This window comes from Lithobates pipiens, unplaced genomic scaffold, assembly GCF_037356315.1.
Source record: "Lithobates pipiens isolate NorthernLeopardFrog02 unplaced genomic scaffold, aLitPip1_a1.2 Scaffold_19, whole genome shotgun sequence".
Lineage (NCBI taxonomy): Eukaryota > Metazoa > Chordata > Amphibia > Anura > Ranidae > Lithobates > Lithobates pipiens.
In genome coordinates this window covers 42,024,840-42,041,408 of record NW_027507764.1, presented here as the reverse complement: position 1 = coordinate 42,041,408, position 16,569 = coordinate 42,024,840, and the positions used below count along the sequence as shown (strand labels likewise).

Genomic DNA, 16,569 nt, shown 5'->3' with positions numbered 1-16,569 from the left:
GCCTCTTCCCGACAACCCTGGCCATTGGTTGTCGGGGTCTGCGGGCGGGGGACTTATTGGAATCTAGGTGCCCCCCTTAATAAGGGAGCCCCCAGGTCCCAGCCCCCTACCCACATCGTACCCCTACCCATTCACCTGGGGATAAAAGTGTCAATAAAAATGGCACTACACAGGTTTTTAAAGTAATTTATTAGGCAGCTCCCGGTGTCTCTTCCGACTTCTCCGTGCTCTCCGGCCTCTTCTCCTGCTGTCCGTTGTCTTCTGTCGGGCTCCTCTGATATCTTCTGCTCTTTTGCTAGCAGTTGCCTGGTCTTTTCCGTTAACTTCTACCCTCTTCTCTTCTTCCGATGTTGATTTGATGCTCTCTCCCGCTGTCATGCTGTCTGCGCAATGACTTATATAGGCACTGGGTGTGGTCACTGGGTGATGTCATCCGGTGACCCTGCCACTATGACGTCACAGTCCACCCTGGGATTGCACACGGCATTACAGCGGGAGAGAGCATAGAGTCAGCATCGGAAGAAGAGAAGAGGAAAGAAGACAACGGAAAAGAGCGGGCAAAAGAGCAGAAGATAGCAGAAGAGGCTGGAGAGCACAGAGAAGTCAGAAGAGACTCTGGAGCTGCCTAATTACTTTAACCACTTCCCACCCGGCCAATGCATATATACGGCCGGGTGGGAGCCGTCTACTTCTGATAGGACGTTCAGGAACGTCCTTCAGAAGGAGCGGGATCGCGCGCGTGCCCGCGCAGCGGCGCGATCCCGATGTGCTCGTGTCACCCGGACACGGCACATCTCAGATCGGCAGGAGGGCTCTGTGATTGGCCCTCCTGATCACATGACGGCCGTGTCCAATCACGGCCGTCATGTGATGTAAACGAACAGCCGGTTGCTAGGCAATTGGCTCTCCTCTCCTCACACGGAAGTCATCGCTGAGGAGAGGAGAGCAGATCGCTGCAGCCAGCTGATGATCAGTGAGTATGAGCTGTTTTTTTACAGCTTTTTACTCACTGATCATCAGTCTAGTGTAAACACACAACACAGTGTAAACACAGTCCCCACATATGTCCCCAAAACATACATGTCGCCAAATAACACATGTCCCTAATAATAAAAACATGTCCCCCACATATGTCCCACTAAAATCACATGTCCCAATGATTATCTGCACACATATGTACGTGATCACCTGCACACATATGTACATGATCATTTGCGTACATATGTCCGTGATCACACAAACCAATTATTATACACTTAACGGAATTTTTTTTACCAAAAGCATGTAGCAGAATACATTTTGTCTTAAATTTATGACAAAATTTGATTTTATTGGATTTCTTTTAAAATGGAAAAAATAAAATATAGTGTTTTTTCCAAATTTCCGCTTTTTTTGCGCTTATATTGCAAAAAATTAAAAACGGAGTCGTGAATAAATAACACCAAAATAAAGCTCTATTTGTGCGAACAAAATGAAAAAAATTTCATTTGGGTACAGTGTAGCATGACCGCGCAATTGTCAGTGAAAGCGCGAGAGCGATGAAAGCTGAAAATTGGGCTGGGAAGAAAGGGGGCGAAAGTGCCCTGTATTGAAGTGGTTAAAAACCTGTGTAGTGTTTTTTTTTTTTTTTTTTTTACACTTTTATCCCCAGGTGAATGGGTAGGGGTACAATGTACCCCATACTCATTCACACAGGGTGGGGGCTCCCAGATTCCGATAAGCCCCCTGCCCGCTGACACGACAACCAACGGCCAGGGTTGTCGGGAAGAGGCCCTTGTCCTCATCAACATGGGGACAAGGTGCCTTTGGGGTGGGGATCTGACTTCTGGTGCAACCTCTATTCAAATAAATGGTCTCCCATGGGGAACCGTTGATTTTGAATAGACAAACGCCGGATGAGGCTTAACAGTGTTAAACCCCGTTGAATAACACCGTTAACACCTTTTCTGAAGTTTTTACAGTTCTAGCGCTGGAGCCTCAGAAAGCACTGGTCCTGGGTTTTTTTTTTGTTTTTTTTTTTGCAGGTTAAAAACGGCTATGCCATTTACAGCTCAAATACGCAATGGTAGGCAAGTGGCCAAAGGCCAAAATAAAGAGGCGTTTTTAAGCTGTAAAAACGTCCGTGGGCATGAGGCCTACGGCTTTCTGGTTGCTCCTAGAAAAAACAAGCAGGACACAACTTTTTTTTTTTTTTTTTTCCTTTTGCCCAGAGTTGGGTTTCAAAGGGTAGTCCTACCTTCACCCTCCCTGTTCCTCTGGTCCCCGCTGTACCAAGAATCGTCATTCGCTCACATCTGTCGTTGTACCGATCCGTATGCTTTAAACTCCGTACACAGCCCTGGAAGCTGTATTGCTGTATAATGTCAGCAGTGGAGGTCAATGATCTGCATGGTGATGTGACGGCGCTGACCGATGCGAGTCTCTTCTTCTTCCGGGACAGAAGAGACTCCCATTGGTAAGTGCCGCGCCACATTCACGTTCGCCACTGCCGGCATTATGCTGCCAGCGGTCTATGTGGTGATGTGGCAGAACTGACCAACCTCTTTCCTGGACTAAAAAGATTCTCATTGGTCAGGGGCTGTCACCGCTTTGACCACCAGCCACTGCCAGCCTCATACTGCTACACAGATTGGTACTCCGGCAGAGGATTGTAGTGCGGGGTGTGGGGTGGTCAGTAGAGGTGGAATTACCCTTTAAGCTGAACACATTCATGTTTACCTTAAGAAGCTTATAGCTTGGTATGGCGTTCTGTGCAGGAGATTTAGATCTCTATGGACTTCATTAAACAGAATAATAAAGTGCTTCCCTGCAGGGTACCCGGCATCCCTCCCCTCCCCTCCCCCCCAACCCATGATGAATGCCATTATGGAGTCCTGTAAACACAGCCGGGTGACCTCTCTCTCTCCCAGGTTACATGACTGGGAGAGAAACCTTCATTCATTTACTCATTTTCAAAGTGTCTTCACAAATGTTTGGCTCCTCCAAAGCTGCCGACTCGGCAAAGTGAAGAAAACAAATAGGAAGTTGGCACGTGATGGAGAGCAATAATTGTAAGCTGCTATGTGATTGATGTATGGTCAGCCCTGGAAGAATTATTTTTTTTTTTTTTTATACAATTAACTATTCGGCAGATTATTATACAGGATTTATTTATTATTATTATACAGGATTTATATATTCCTATAAAGGATTAGGATATTATTTTTAAACAGTACTGTATATTATACAGGATTTATACATTATCCTGTATAATATATAAATCCTGTATAATATACATCCAGAATAATAATAGTAATCTATAAATTCTGTATAATATCTAAATCATGAAACATTTTTTACAGGATTTGTATATTCAGGATTTATATATTATACAGGATTTGTTATACAGGATAGTATTAATATATAAATCCTGAATAATAGGAATATATAACTCCTGTATAAAAATATCTAAATCCTGAATAATAATAATATTTTTATACAGGAGTTGTATATTATGATCATCCTGTATAATATATAAATCCTGAATAATAGTAATATACAAATCCTGTTTAAAAATATTATTTAGGATTTAGATATTACTATTATTCAGGATTTGACATATTATACAGGATAATATGCAAGTCCTGAATAATAGGAATATATAAATCCTATTCTTATTATATATAAATCCTGTATAATACATCCCAAATAATATATTATTATACAGGATAATATCTAAATCCTGTATAAAAATATCTAAATCCTCAATAATAGGAATATCTAAATCCTGTATTGTAGTAATTATATATAAATCTGTATAAATATATCTAAATCCCAAATAATCGGAATATATAAATCCTGTATAATACATCCCGAATAAAATATTATTAATATACAGGATAATATCTAAATCCTGTATAAAAATAAACTAAATCCTGAATAATAGGAATATATAAATCATACATTATTATAATATATAAATCCTGTAAAAAAAATCAAAATCCTGAATAGGAATATTTACGGTAAATCCTGTATTATTATTAATTATAAATCCTGTATAATATATACATCCCGAATATAAATAATTTATTATTATTATGCAGGATTTATAATAAAATGTATTATTATTTAGGATTTATATAGCACCAACAATTTGCGCAATGCCTTAGGTCCCTTTCACACTGCTCTGTAGCAAAATATGTTTTTTTTTTACCGTGATTTCTGTGTTTCAGATGCGTTCCTGGTGCGTTTTTTGGGCCACCTGCACCTGTGAAAAATGGACGCGTGACTCAAAAACGCAAACCGTGGGTGCGTTTTTTACCGTGATTTTCCTTCAAGTGTGGTTTTCAAAACTGTACCAACGATGCAGCATTCAGGACTTTTCAAAACGCACCGCACAGCGCAGTGGTGTGAAAAGTCCCATAGGTGTTAAAGGAAAACATTTTCCTGCGTTTTTCTTGCAAGGTAAAAACGCACAAAAAACACATCGGTGTGAAGGGGCCCCTGCAACATGGGGGCAGACAGTGCAGTTGCAATACAATTCGGTACAAGAGGAATCGGAGAGCCCCGCTTGCTCGTTGGAGCTTACAATCTCAAAGATGAAATAACTGGGGAGCGGGATGAGTTGATTGAGAAAGTAACACATGCACACTGGATGTTTTTGGTTTTCAGACTTTGTTTTTTTTTTTTTTTCTACAATCAATAAACTTCCCATCATGTTATCCTAGGTGTCCATGCACACATATGCTGTTATCAGCACTTTTTGACTGGGGTGTTTTTGGCTTTAAAAAAAAAAAAAAAACAAGACTAATGGGTTCTGAGAGGAGTTTTCCAGCTGTAAAAACGCTTGAACGTCATAAAACGCTGATAAACGCTTAAAAACGTGGCTCAACAGCATTTTTATTTTTTTTTAATGTTTTTGATTCATTGAAAAAAAAAAAAGCTTAAAAACACTATTGCAAAAAACTTTAAAAAAATGTTGACTCTCACTGCATAGCTACTGGCGCCTATATAACGTTATTTTAACGTCCAGTGTGCATGAGGCCTAAAAGTTCAGTTGTGTGGAGACGGGATAGGCTTCTCTGAAGAGAAGAGTTTTGGGTTCAGCTAAAAGTTGACATGGATGAGCGAGTTTGGGGTGAAGGAACTTGACTGGCCTGCACAGAGTCCCGACCTCAAGCCGATAAAACACCTTTGGGATGACTGCGAGCCAGGCCTTCTCGTCCAACATCAGTGCCTGACCTCACAACTCATCACACCCCCCCCCCCCCCCCCGGAGTTATTAACGTTTTGTTTCACTTGACCCTCCATTCTAGATTGTAAGCTCTAACGAGCAGGACCCTCTGATCCCTCCTGTATTGATTTGTATTTTAACTGTACTGTCTGTTGTAAAGCTCTGTGCAAACTGTTGGCGCTATATAAATCTTGTTTAGCAATAATAATAATGGTATGTGTAAAGGCAGGCGTCCCAATACTTTTGGTGGTACTTTTGGTTTAGTGTTTATACAGGATATATCCCATGTGGTCACACCTGTTGAGCACTCCATGGGTTATCTATGTATAAACTATTGGGATTTGAGCAGAGATGTATCATTTCCATTGTTTAGCCCGGGTCAGTGACCGGACCTGCACCTTTATTCTTGGGGGGGTAGATTTACTAAAACTGGAGCACTCAGAATCTGGTGAAGCTGTGTATGGTGGCCAGTCGGCTTTTAACTTCCTTTCGTTCAATTACCGTGTGAAAATAAAACCTGGAAGCCGATTGGTTGCTGTGCACAGCTGCACCTGATTTTGCACTCTCCAGTTTTACACTGAAAGCGTCGGCCGTTAGCGGTAAAGCGCCGCTCTCGTTTTAGTGCCGCTTTACCGCTGTTTAAGCGGCGCTTTTCTGGCCGCTAGCTGGGCTCCTTTAACCTCAAAGAAGGGGTTAAAAACGCCCATGTTGCAGCGCTTTTCAGATGCTTTGGAAGCGCTGCCCATTCATTTCAATGGGCAAGGGGCATTTTGAGAGCCCTGTGTGTACAGCGTTTCCAAACCGCCCCAAAGATGATGCGTGCAGGGAGGACTTCCCCTAAAGTCCCGCAAGTGCACCGCTCCAGTGTGAAAAGTCACACTGAAATGAATGGGAGGAGCTTTTCATGTGCTATTTAGCGGCTATTTCTGGTGCTAAAACGCCTGAAAACCCTGCCAGCGTGAAAGGGGACTAAATCAACCCCAACTTCTATCTATGCGGCCTGTATTGGCACCATGCCCACTGAGGTAATATCTGAGTTTGGAAAGGCGTTTGAGGCACATAAAATTGTGTTATGGCCCCAGAGGAATACATTTTAATACTAGCGCTGTGGAAATTAAAGATGAATTCCTCGATTAATCAATGATTTTTTTTTTTTTTTTTTTTGATCGATCAAAATTCTATTGATCGGTACTCACCTCTCCGCCGACTTCCGGGTCTTCTGGAAATTCCTTCGGAGATCCTGTGATGTCACGGACGTCGATGTCACTGGGCTCCTCCCCCTTTCCCAAGTGCCTCTGTCTGCTAACGAAGGGAAGGGGGAGGAGTCCGGTGAGGTTGAAGTTCTGATTGAACGGAACGCGTACGGGGGAGGAGCTACACATGACGTCACCCGCTACTGCCCTATGGAACTAACAGGATTGTCGGCTTTACATGCTGTGATTTTATCATCTTTATGTGAGTAGTTTGTGTTTGAACACAAAAATGAAATCTTATACTTAAGCGGTGAGCACTTAGATCTTTTCTTTCTACCCATGACCCGGCGTCCTTGCTGAGATCTAAGGAGACGTGAGAGAAGTTTTAAGTGTTAACCACCTGTTTGCACGGGGTCCATGCCATAAGGTGAGAGTGATTAGTTAGACTTGAGGTGGAGGGATTGTCACGCTACTGTGGAAAACAAATGACTTACGTCAGTGCTACAGTTTGAATTTAAAACGTATTGTGTGAACTGTGAAGTTAAGTCATGGATTGTGGAAACTAACTAGTGTCGGTTGATAGTATATAGTGTATACCACATTTACCACTGACTAATGCAGAGCTGCAATGCAAGGAGATCGGCTAAAAGTAGTTGGATCTGTATGTGCGTTATAATTAATCGAAATTAATCGATAAAAAATAAAAAGATTAATCGAACACGAAAATTTTAATCAGTAACAGCCCTAATTTTAACGAAGGTGCCCGGAGTGCAGCTTTAACCACTTGCCGCCCGCCATATAGCAAAATGACCTCAGCAAAGTGGTTGTGTTATCCTGACTGGGCGTCATATGACGTCTTTCAGGCTGACAAGCAGAGGTCACGCATTGTGACGATCGTTTTTGCAGTTTTTTACAACCCGCAACTCCGATCTAGGTAGAGAGTCTGACGGAGGTTCTTTACCATGTGATCAGCTGTGTCCAATCACAGCTGATCACAATGTAAACCGTGCCTCAATCGTATCTGTCAGACGCGAGTAGACGGACCGGGGGGGGGGGGGGGTTTGTCGGTGCTGATTATCAGCGCAGCCCCCCTGAGGATGCCCACACTGGACCATGGGGGACGCCACCAGGACCAGCAGGGATGCCCACCACTAGTCGCCATCAGGGATGGCAATCAGTGCCAAACAATGCCTGCCAATCAGTGACCATCCATTAGTGTACATCCGTGCCACCTATCAGTGCCACATATTAGTTCCCATTATCAGTGCACGTCGGAGCAGCCCTATCAGTGAAAGAGAAAACGTACTTATTTACAAAGTTTTGTAATAAACAAAAAAAACTTTTTTTATCTTCAAAATTTTCGGTCTTTTTAAAAATTTGTTTAGCAGAAGAAAAAAAAAAAAAAAAACGCGCAGAGGTGATCAAATACCACCAGAAGAAAAGCTCTATTTATGGGAACAAAACGATAAAAATTTAATTTGGGTACAGTGTAGCATGACCGCGCAATTCTCATTCAGAGTGCGACAAATTGGTCTGGGCAGGAGGGTGTATCAGTGCCCCCTGGTATTGAAGTGGTTAGCAAACTTTTCGAAGTGATAAAAATCTGCATAGATCTTCCTGCATGATGGATAATGCATTGCTGCACACAGGACAGTCATTGGCTGGCCGGCTGTTTTCTACAGCGATGGTGAGTGTGGGGGAAGTCTGGTCACCGCTGCCCATGTGTCACCGCTGCCCCTGTGTCACCGCTGCCCATGTGTCACCGCTAATCCTTTTCCTAAATATTATGGGCAGTCAGATTTTTTGCCTGCCTTCCATTAACAATCTGCTGGCGTAGACAGAGACTGACTGCATGGCTTGTCCTGGGACATCCCGTCTCCCCGCACTGGAATCCGAGCCATCTCCCTGTGTCTCCTCCCATGCCACGTTATCCAAAACTTTTCACTGCACACCAGATGAGACCTCACCGTATGGAGGGGGGGGGGTCCATTCATACAGCCCCCAGCCCTGGCTCAGCACTCGGCGTGCATCTACTAGATCTGCACTCGGCTAACAAAGGATTTGCATACAGCTGGAGAGTTAGATTGTTTTTACTTATTTTTATTTATTATTTTGTATTTATTTTACTTTACTTTTTTTTTTATTAAAGTGGAGTTCCACCCACTTTTTAAGCTAGATCTTAACCACTTCAGCCCCTGAAGATTTTAGCCCCTTCTTGACCAGAGCACTTTTTGCGATTCGGCACGGAGTCGCTTTAACTGACAATTGCGCGGTCGTGTGACGTTGTACCCAAACAAAATTTAAGTTTTTTTTTTTCCCCCCCCTACAAATAGAGCTTTCTTTTGGTGGCATTTGATCATCTCTGTGTTTATTTTTTGTGCTATAAACAAAAAAGACCGATAATTTTGAAAAAAAACAAACCACACAATATTTTGTAGTTTTTGCTATAATACATATCCTTTTTTTTTTTTTATTGGCAGATAGCATGTTTCATTTTATTTTGTTTTCTTTTTTTAATGCACAATAAAAAAATAGTGTAGAATAAGAGCCGGTTCACACAGGGGGCGACACGACTTGCCGCGCCGCGACCTGACAAGTCGCCCCCGTTCTGTACTACGGAACTGTTCTAAGAGGAGCGACTCGAGTCGCTCCGACTTAGTAAAAAGGTTCCTGTACTACTTTTGGGCGACCGCAGGCGACTTGCATTGACTTCTATACAGAAGTCGTTTACAAGTCGGCGCTGAGGTCGCGGCGCGGCAAGTCGTGTCGCCCCCTGTGTGAACCGAGCCTTATACTTCAAATGACAGTTTGGGAGTAGGCAGTTACATTTAAAAAAATCCAATGTAAAATTGACAAGGGACCCCTGTCTTGTAATATGGGAACTAGACATTGCTATTTTTGTTTGTGTTTTTTGATGTATGTATGTTTTAATTTTTATTGAAAAACAAAAAAAATTATAAAAAAAAAAAAAAAAAAAATTGACAAGGGACACCAACATACCCTGTTTCTCCGAAAAGAAGACCTAGCGTGATTGTCGGTGATCGCTGCAAAATAAGCCCTAGTTAAAGTCCCTGTACGTTTTATTTTCAGGGTAAGGCTTATTTTTAAGAAACAGGGTATTTGGGGGGGTGGGGCTTATATTGCAGCCATCACCGATGATCACGCTAGGTCTTATTTTCGGGGAGACAGGGTAGTTGTATCTTTGATCTTAAAAACTACAGGCAGGCATGTACTGGCCATCGGGACTACAGGGAGTTTCCCGGTGGGCCGATGGCTCAGTGGGCCGGTCTCAGTGACAGCCTGCCAAGTAATGGCTGTACAGCTCACCCTCAACTTTACGCAGTGATGTGAGAAGGATGAGAAAAAATACAGAGGAGAATAAGTGAAATAATAAGAGGTTAGTGAGGACTCCTTATATTATGCTACTTATGTTTTTTTGCATAATTGCGTATAGTTTACATACTGTTTTTGTGCTTGTTTTCAAAATTAAAGTGGGCCGGTCTGGATGAAGTCCAGGGCCAAATTTTTGTCCCAGTCCAGCCCTGACTACAGGATAATGGTTTTGTGGTAACTTGCCCAAAAAAAGCATATTATTATTATCGCAAGAAAAAAAAAGCCTTTGAAAATTTGTTTGCGATCACTCCATCAGTATCACCAGCAAAGCAGCTTCATTATTATCCCATTAAAGAAGAGAATTGTGCGCTGTATTTGGAGATTTCATAACATTTGTGACGCAGTAAATTAATTCTCCATTATGAACGCTAGTTTATAAGTCCGACCGCTTCTGGTTCGTCCTTGCGTCCAAGCATGCGTGTTTGTGCTTTGGACTTTTGTCCGATGGACTTGTGTACACATGATTGGAAAATCCGACAACACACGTTTGTCCGCGGAAAATTTTAAAGCCTGCCGTCGAACATTTGTCCTTGGAAAATCTGACAATTGTCCGATGGAGCGTACATTTTCCCGCCAACAGTGTGTCATCGCACATTTCCCGTCGGAAAGTCCGATCGTGTGTACCAGGCTTAAAGTGGTTGTAAACCCTTACAAACCCCTTTGACCTACAAGTAAGCCTAGATTAAGGCTTACCTGTAGGTCCAAGAAATATCTCCTAAACCTATACGGTTTAGGAGATATTTGCCTGAAGACAGGCACCGCTGTCTACGACGCATGCGCCGTAGACAGCGGCGCACTGAGCGCCGCATCGTCAACAATGAAGATGCCGTGCGTGTCGGCTCCCGTGTGCATGCGCGGGAGTGATGTCATCGCGGATTCGCGAATGACAGGGGCGGAGCAGTGAGACCCACCGAGAAGATGGATGCGGCGGACTACAGGGGACAGCGGTGACTTCACTGGCTCCTGTGTCAGGTAAGTGACACATAATGGACTACTATGCGATGCATAGTACATTATTATTTACCTTTGCAGGGAATCAAAGTGGAAGTAAACACATTAGGGTTTACTTCCTCTTTAAGACTGAGAACTGAGCGATTGAGCACCGATTGATTTTCGCAGCTCCCTGAGCCGAGAGCCGGTGACTATCAGTCACTGACTCTTCGCTGCCCCCCTCCCCCACCCCCGAGCTCACTGGAGCACTAGGCTGTGGGGGGGGGGGGCAGGAGCGGCTCGCTGGTTGCCGGGCCAGGCGTATGTGGGCAGATCCCGACCATAAAGTCGCTATCTTGCCCGGCCTGGACTGGCTCTGTGACGTCAGCTGACAGCGGACTTCAACCATGCTGTCTGCTGAAAAGGGGTCACAGGAGTGCAGAACAAACTGCACTCCTGTGATTCATAGAAGTGCAGCCAAACAAGCTTTCGCTGTACTCCTTTAAATGCGTTGGGGCGATGGGGTAATTCACCTGCCAATGGACATGTATTACAAAGTAGCATCGTACGAACATGCGTGGCAAAAAATAAAAATGAAGTGCATACACTGCACTGAATCACAATGCAAGCTAATGTGTTGCCAAAAAGATGATCATGTGAGCAGTCCCTGGTAAGAAATATGGAACAGCAAAATAACATAGGAGATGTATTTAAAATAATTCATTTGGCTGCCTTTTTAAAGGGGAAGTAAACTTCCTCTGCTGACCTTTACCCATAGGCGAGCCTCTAATAAGTCTTACCTGTAGGTAGTGCAACTATCTCCTAAACATGCGCCATACTATGTGTATGGCTGAATTCACATCACACGGACATTGCATGTGTTTTGCAGTGCGAATCGCATGCGATCTCGCAGCAGTGTGAACCGGCCTTCTAATCAAATTTTTTTTTTTTTAAAGCCGGTGGTTTCCTTTTTTGTCTTGTTTTGGCAAAGATTTGTTTTTATCTGTTCTAAATCTGTATTAGGTTCCCGTTTTGGGCAGGAGGTGCTCTGAAATAGGCGTTTAAATAAACAGCTTAGTGACTGATTACCGCAGTGATTATTTATTTATTTTTTGTTGCTCGGACTCTCCAGTGTGTAATTGCAGTTCAGCTGCTGTTACTGCGATTTCCTGACTTCAGATGCACCCGGTCATCACTGCTTGAGGAGCTGGTGGGGGTTGTATCTCACAGAACGTCTAATGGGAGGTTGTGGAGGGTTCTGTGATAGACTTGCACTCAGGGAGAGGCCTCCGTATAGGACAGTCACTCTGCACAACTACCAATCAGGAAGCAGCACCTTACATTTTCAATGAGTGGGGTTATGGCTGCTCCAGTGTAAAGTTTGAACAGCTCCATTGCCGACAATAAGGTGCGACTTGTCAAATCGCATGACAAATCACACTGATGTGAATTATGGGTGCAATGGATCAAAAAACTCACGAATCGGATCATTCCTCGGATCAGAGTCACGGATCGGATCATTTTTCGGATCAGCAAATGATAATTGAATTTGCAAAAACCTGTGAAAATTCCACCGCCATATAGTCCCCACTGTAATATCCACAATCTCCCCCACTGTAATATTGATTGAGCATGGCTGGGTACGGCTGGGTATTGGCAGAGTATTGGCAAGGTATTGCAGAGTAGGCTGTCAAAGAGCAGCGCTGTGGGCACTACAGATCCAGCCCACAGCTCTGCTTCCATCCGATCTCTTCCCCTCCACTGTACAGATCAGTACACAGAGGGGAGAGACATGACATGACGTGACGCAGGTTTGTTTACAAGTGATCGCTCCGTCATTTGACATTGTAAACGGCCTGGGTGTAGAAAGATGGCAGCCACTTCGGAGCTAGGCCAAAGCTGCGGCCTTTCCTAAGGCCGTCATCGCTGCATGTGACCCGGAGTGACCCGTTTGGATCACGGATCAGTGACGATCTGTTGCACCCCTAGTGTGAATGGGGACTGAAGTGATTGTAAAGGTGTTTGTTTTTTTTGTTTTTTAAATACTTACCTACTCTGTGCAGTGGTTTTGCACAGAGCAGATCCTCCTCTTCTAGGGTCCTTCCCTGGCGCTCTTGTCGTCTCCCTCCTGCTGACTGCTCCCACAGCATGCCACGTGCTGTGGGAGCATCCAAGCCGCTGCTCTGTGTGTCCATTGACACACAGAGCCATGGCTCGCTCCCCATCCCCTCTCTCCCCTCATTGGCTCACAGGCTGTGACTGACAGTAGCAGGAGCCAATGGCTACTGCTGCTGTCTCAGCCAATGAGGAGGGGAGAAACCCAGGACAGCCGAGGCTCTCGTACACATTGCTAGATTGAGATAGGGTCCAGGTAGTATTGGGGGGGGGGGGGGGGTTGGGGATTTCTGCAAGGCTCAAATTATTGAGCCTTTACAGCCGCTTTAAATATTTAAATCTGACCTTCCCAGTCTTGTACCAGCTCCTCTCCTAGACTGAAATAGCTTATTTTGATTTCACCGCATACTTTGAGCTTCTGACAGTGTGCATTAGAAGCTGCATCGATTCATTTCCTGGCTGTAGGACGCCCATCATCCTAGCTCTTTCCTCTCCAGCCTGACTGCTCAAAGCCCACCCCCTTCATTCATTGGATTTCAGTTCTTTCAATCATGGGGGGTTCAGCATCACATATGTGGGTGTTGATAGGTGGCTTTTTACCACATCTTCTTCCCCTTTCACATGTGTGGACCGTTCATTACATGAATTCAGTCACGTTTTTTTCAAAGAAGTTTACATCACTTTTTGCATCCGTTCCTTATAGAAGAGCTGCAGTCTGCTCACATAATTTGTCATAAAAACATCTTTGCCATTCTGAAGCTTCCCTCCAACCACTTTGTGTGTGTATATATGTTCTCTCTCTCTATCTATATCTATATTCTGTACTTGCCAAATGTGCTGTGGAAATCTCCCTCCACTGAGTCTGGCTGCAGCCATTTTAACTGTGGGCAGCTGATGCTGCTGCCTTTTCACTTTGTGGATTTACAAAGACACACCTCCAGCTCTGCAGATCTCATTGGCCCTCTTATGACTCATCCCCCATCCCTGGCATACTCCAATGAGAGAGCTGTGTATGATGTTATAAGCCTAGGCTAATGACCAGACAAACAGGAAGTGAGCTGTATAAAGAATTTACTATCCAAAGTTGACCACTTACCGACAGGTAATTTTTCTCCTTCATTGATGTATGCTGATGAGGCGGCAGTGATGGGCACTGATGGGGGGCATGTGGGCATTGGGGGCATGTGGTGGCACGTGTGGGCATTGATGGGTGGGCACTGGCAGTTGCCACTGATTGGTACAGATGAGGTTTACACACACGCATCCTGGTTCTCACTCTATCACGAGCGATCGCTGGTGCCGGGTGGTCATTGCGCCCGCCGGGCACTCGCAACGGCTCCAGACACTCTGCGGGTGTGTGTGCGCGCGCCCCTAGTGGCCAAAAGGCGAAGCGACGTAAGGCAACGTGGTTTCGCCAAGCCATTCTGCCGCCGTTAAACTGCGGCGGTTGGTCAGCAAGCGGTTAATGGTTGTTTATGTATTTATAATTTTTTGTTCTCTGTATTTATATATTTTTAATTTTTTACATTTTTCCTTTGAGCAGAAAATCAAGCAAAAACGTACGAATGCACAAAACTGCGCAAGTGGCAAATTTTCATTAATTTCTGTATGAATAAAAACACGCAAATCTGCCCAAATTGACCTACAAAAAAAAGCTCTAGGACTTTTAGTGAAGATGTGAACCAGCTCCATAGAGAATGAATGAATATTTTTATTATTTATTTTTTTTCTCCAGCGTTTTGGAGCTCTAAGCTTCAAAATGCTGAGGTGTGAATGGGGCCTAAGGGAGACATCGCAGGCTCGCCGGACAGGTAAGTGTCTGTAGCTGCTGACTTAAAAAAATAAAAAATAAAAAAATAAAAATAAAAATTGGGTGGGACACCGCTTTTAGCAAGCTTGCATAATTATAATATTATGTATAAAAACATGAATGATTACTGTCTAGTTGTGTTTTAGGCAAACTTTTTCCTATCTAACTATTCTTTCTTTCCTTTCTACCCTCGACCTCTTGCTCTCTCTCTCTCTCTCTCTCTCTCTCTCTATCAATCTAACCTGATGATTCCAGTTGACATGAGTCAGTGTCCCAGTCACGCTTCGCCTGAGCCCCTGTATCGGTGTAATAACAAAGGATTAGAATGTGAAAGTGCTGGGTTTAGCCCATTAAGCTGCGTTACAAGCAGAGCTATAACTATTGCTGCTTGTAAAGAGGCGGCTTAATATCAGAAGTCTTGAATGAGACGTTCTTTGTCCTGTGTGTCAGCCACAGCCCCACAATGGCAGGGACGTTTTAGGAGCGTTGTATTCACCAATCCTTGAACGCCCCAAAGATGCTGCTCGCAAGACTTTTTATTTTCCCCATCCTGCAAGCGCACCGCTCCAGTGTGAAAGCACTTAGGCTTTCACACTGGGTTGGTAGGGGAGGTGCTTTACGGGCGCTTTTTATTTATTTTTTATTTATTTATATTTTTAGCATTTTCGCGCTTGAAAAATGCTTCCAGTGTGAAAGTAGCCTTAAGGAGACTGCCTGAGGTTGCAGACATATTACAGGAGGCTGTCCGGTGATTGCAGATATACTACAGCAGGCTGTCACTGATGGCAAACAATACTATAAGAGACTGCTGGGGGGCTGTGGCCACGCTGTAGGAGATTGCCAGGGGGGCTGCGGCCGCGCTGTAGGAGACTGCCGGGGGGGGGGCTGCGGCTGCACTGTATTAGACTGCCGGGTGGGGGACTGCGGCCGCGCTGTATTAGACTGCCGGGGGGGGGGGGGGGGGCTGCGGCCGCGCTGTATTAGACTGCCGAGGGGGGGGGGGCGCTGTGGCCACGCTGTAGGAGATTGCCAGGGGGGCTGCGGCCGCGCTGTATTAGACTGCCGGGGGGGGCTGCGGCCGCGCTGTATTAGACTGCCGGGGGGGGGGCTGCGGCCGCGCTGTGGGAGACTGTCAGGGGGGGGGGGGCGGCTGCGGCCGCGCTGTATTAGACTGCCGGGGGGGGCTGCGGCCGCGCTGTATTAGACTGCCGAGGGGGGGGGGGCTGCGGCCACGCTGTGGGAGACTGCTGTGCGGGGGGGCTGCGGCCGTGCTGTAGGAGACTGCCAGGGGGGGGGCTGCGGCACACTGTAGGAGACTGCCGGGGGGGGGGGCTGCGGCGCGCTGTAGGAGACTGCCGGGGGGGGGGGCTGCGGCGCGCTGTAGGAGACTGCCGGGGGGGGGGGCTACAGCTGCGCTGTTGGAGTTTGCCGGGGTTTGCGGTACAGGTGTGGTGCATGAGACAGTGGGTCCTGCTTTGTGACATTTTTGTAAACTCCTTAACATATTTGGTTTGGGTTTTAGATGCACTATACAGTGAGGGAAAAGGGTATTTGATCCCCTGCTGATTTTGTAAGTTTGCCCACTGTCGAATAATCACACCAACTGTTGTCAGGCTCTCACCAAGCTGTTTGGCGATGGTCTTGTAGCCCATTCCAGCCTTGTGTAGGTCTACAATCTTGTCCCCGACATCCTTGGACAGCTCTTTTGATCTTGGCCATGGTGGAGAGATCGGAATCTGATTCTACGGACAGGTGTCTTTTTATACAGGCAACAAGCTGAGAGTGCTCCTAATCTCAGCTTGTTACCTGTATAGAAGACACCTGGGAGCCAGAAATCTTGCTGATTGATGGGGTCAAATACTTATTTCATTCATTAAAATGAATCACTTAATAACTTTTTTGAAATGCGTTTTTCT

General features: G+C 45.0%; 1 protein-coding gene across 2 annotated transcripts in view; it reads left to right on the top strand.

Moving 5' to 3' along the window:
- Positions 1–16,569, top strand: part of GARS1 (glycyl-tRNA synthetase 1) — a gene marked incomplete at its 3' end in the record, with an annotated part of 69,732 nt that overhangs the window by 6,226 nt on the left and 46,937 nt on the right.